This window comes from Schistocerca serialis, chromosome 5 (assembly GCF_023864345.2).
Source record: "Schistocerca serialis cubense isolate TAMUIC-IGC-003099 chromosome 5, iqSchSeri2.2, whole genome shotgun sequence".
Lineage (NCBI taxonomy): Eukaryota > Metazoa > Arthropoda > Insecta > Orthoptera > Acrididae > Schistocerca > Schistocerca serialis.
This window is the reverse complement of record NC_064642.1, coordinates 88,208,518-88,211,804: the sequence shown is the minus strand read 5'-3', so window position 1 is coordinate 88,211,804 and position 3,287 is coordinate 88,208,518. Positions and strand designations below refer to the sequence as shown.

Below are 3,287 nucleotides of genomic sequence, written 5' to 3'. Positions count from 1 at the left end.
TCTTCTCTCCCTGTTCCACTCCCAAACAGAAAGAAGAAAAAATGACTGCCTAAATGTCTCTGTACGAGCCCTAATCTCTCTTATCTTGTCTTTGCGGTCTTTCCGCGAAATATAAGTTGGCGGCAGTAAAATCGTACTGCAGTCAGCCTCAAATGCTGGTTCTCTAAATTTCCCTTGTAGCGATTCACGAAAAGAACGCCTCCTTTCCTCCAGAGACTCCCACCGGAGTTCCTGAAGCATTTCCGTAACACTCGCGTGATGATCAAACCTACCAGTAACAAATCTAGCAGCCCGCCTCTGAATTGCTTCTATGTCCTCCCTCAATCCGTCCTGATAGGGATCCCAAACGCTCGAGCAGTACTCAAGAATAGGTCGTATTAGTGTATTATAAGCGGCCTGCTTTACAGATGAACCACATCTTCCCACAATTCTACCAATGAACCGAAGACGACTATCCATCTTCTCCACAACTGCCATTACATGCTTGTCCCACTTCATATCACTCTGCAATGTTACACCCAAATATTTAATCGACGTGACAGTGTCAAGCGCTACACTACTAATGGAGTATTCAAACGTTACGGGATTCGTTTTCCTATTCATCTGCATTAATTTACATTTATCTATATTTAGAGTTAGCTGCCATTCTTTACACCAATCACAAATCCTGTCCGTGTCATCTTGTATCCCCCTACAGTCACTCAACGACGACACCTTCCCGAAAACCACAGCATCATCAGCAAACAGCCGCACGTTGCTATCCACCACATCCAAAAGCTCATTTATGTAGACAGAAAACAACAGTGGACCTACCACACTTCCCTGGGGCACTCCAGATGATACTCTCACCTACTATGAACACTCACCATCGAGAACAACGTACTGGGTCTATTACTTAAGAAGTCTTCGAGCCACTCACATATTTCGGAACCAATCCCATATGCTCGTACCTTAGTTTGGAGTGGGGCACCGAGTCAAACGCTTTCCGGAAGTCAAGGAATATGGCATCCATCTGATACACTTCATCCATGGTTCGCAAGATATCATGTGGAAAAATGGCGAGTTGCGTTTCGCAGGAGCGGTACTTTCTAAAGCCGTGCTGATACATGGACAGCAAATTCTCTGTCTCAAGGAAATTCATTATATTCGAACTGAGAATATATTCGAGAGCCCTGCAACAAACCGATGTTAAGGATATTGGTCTGTAATTTTGAGGATCCGTCCTTCTACCCTTCTTATATACAGGCGTCACCTGCGCTTTTTTCCAGTCGCTCGGGACTTTGCTTTGGGCAAGCGAGCCGGCCTGTGTGGCCGAGCAGTTCTACGCGCTTTAGTTTGGAACCGCGCGGCCGCTACGGTTGCAGGTTCGAATCCTGTCTCGGGCATGGACGTATGTGATGTCCTTAGGTTAGTTCGGTTTAAGTAGTTCTAAGTTGTAGGGGACTGATGACCTCAGATGTTAAGGCCCATAGTGCTCAGAGCCATTTGAACAATTTTTTGGGCAAGAGATTCGCGATAAATGCAAGCTAAGAAAGGAGCCAATGTAGTAGAGTACTCTCTGTAAAACCGAATTGGAATTCCATCAGGACCTGGCGATTTATTTATTTTCAACCCATTCAGCTGCTTCACAACCCCAGTGATGTCTTATCACTATGTCCTCCATACGGGAATCTGTACGAGACTCAAACGGCGGTATGTTTGTACGATCCTCCTGCATGAAAGATTTCTCAAATGCTAAATCTAAAATTTCAGCTTTCGTCTTGCTGTCTTCTGTTGCCAGGCCAGACTGATCAGTGAGTGACTGGATGGAAGCCTTCGACCCGCCTACCGATTTTACGTAAGACCAGAATTTCCTTGTTTTCAGCAACATCTTTTGCTAAGGTATGACGGTGGCAGTGGTTGTATGCTTCGCGCATCGCTCTTTTTACAGCAGCACGTATCTGTACTAACTTTTGCCTGTCCTCATTCTCCCGATCTTCCTTGTACCGCGAGTGCAACTGTCTTTGCTTCCTGAGCATTCTCCGAATTGCGCTGTTAAACCACGTGGGTCTTTTCCGTCCGTAACCCACTTTTTCGGAACATACTTGTCCAATGCGTGATTTACAATGTGTTTAAAATTTGCCCATAATTCTTCCACGTCCATCGTACCGGAAGTAAATGAAGTCGATTCATTTACTAAGTGGGATGCTAACAACTGCTTATCTGCTCTTTCTAGTAAGAATACTCTCCTAGCCTTCTGGACCGACTCTTTAACTTTCGTAACCATAGTCGTAATGACAACATCATGATCACTAATCCCTGTCTCAACACTGACACCGTCGATGAGGTCTCGTCTGTTCGTGGCTGCCAGATCTAAAATATTTCGATTACGCGTTGGCTGAGTCTTCGTAAGCTTGGAGAAATACAAGTTAAGTAAATCTTCTGTTTGAAGTGATATCTTGTCCACTTATCATTTCTGCTCCTGTTCAGCTTTCCTATGACAACTGCCGCATTACTCTGCGGCCCACCTCTCTTTCCGCTGTGTACGTGTAGTTTGTTTCTACTTGGCACGATGGCTTCTATCAGTAGGCACTCAGCACTCCGTCTTCAGGCCACAAGTGGCCCATCGGGATCATCCGACCGCCGTGTCATCCTCAGTTGAGGATGCGGACAGGAGGGGCGTGTGGTCAGCACACGGTTCTCCCGCTCGTTACGATGGTTTTCTTTGACCGGAGCCGATACTAATAGGTCGAGCAGCTCCTCAATTGGCATCACGAGGCTGAGTGCACCCCGAAAAATGGCAACAGTGCATGGCGGCCCAGATGGTCACCCATCCAAGTGCCGACCACGCCCGACAGCGCTTAACTTCGGTGATCTGACGGGAACCGGTGTACCCACTGTGGCAGGGCCGTTGCTCTATCAGTGGGACAGTGCAACATATCAAAAGGCTAGCAGTGTACGTGCTTGGTTTGAAGAGCACCAGGATGAGTTTGCTGTACTTCCCTGGCCACAAAACTCCACAGATTTAAACCCAGTCCAGAATGTCTGGGACCACCTCGATCTAGCTGTTTGCTCAGTAGGCTGAGAAACTTAGGACAGCTGGCCACGGTACTGGAGTAGGAGCAGCTCCAAATCGCTGCCGGCACGTTCCAGAATCTCAAATCACTCTCTTCCTGCACGTCTCGCATTAGTCTGTGCTGCAAAAGATGGTTATTCATGCTTTTGACAGGTGGTCACATTAATGTGACTGGACGGTGTATACCCAGTTAGAAAAAGGAGCATACGAGGGCGGTTTGAAAAGTTCTCAG

The 3,287-nt window shown here is 46.9% G+C and overlaps 1 pseudogene; it reads right to left on the bottom strand.

Moving 5' to 3' along the window:
• Nucleotides 1-2,777: 2,777 nt before the first annotated feature.
• Nucleotides 2,778-2,895, bottom strand: LOC126482668 (5S ribosomal RNA; annotated as a pseudogene).
• Between the last annotated feature and the right edge of the window lie 392 nt (nucleotides 2,896-3,287).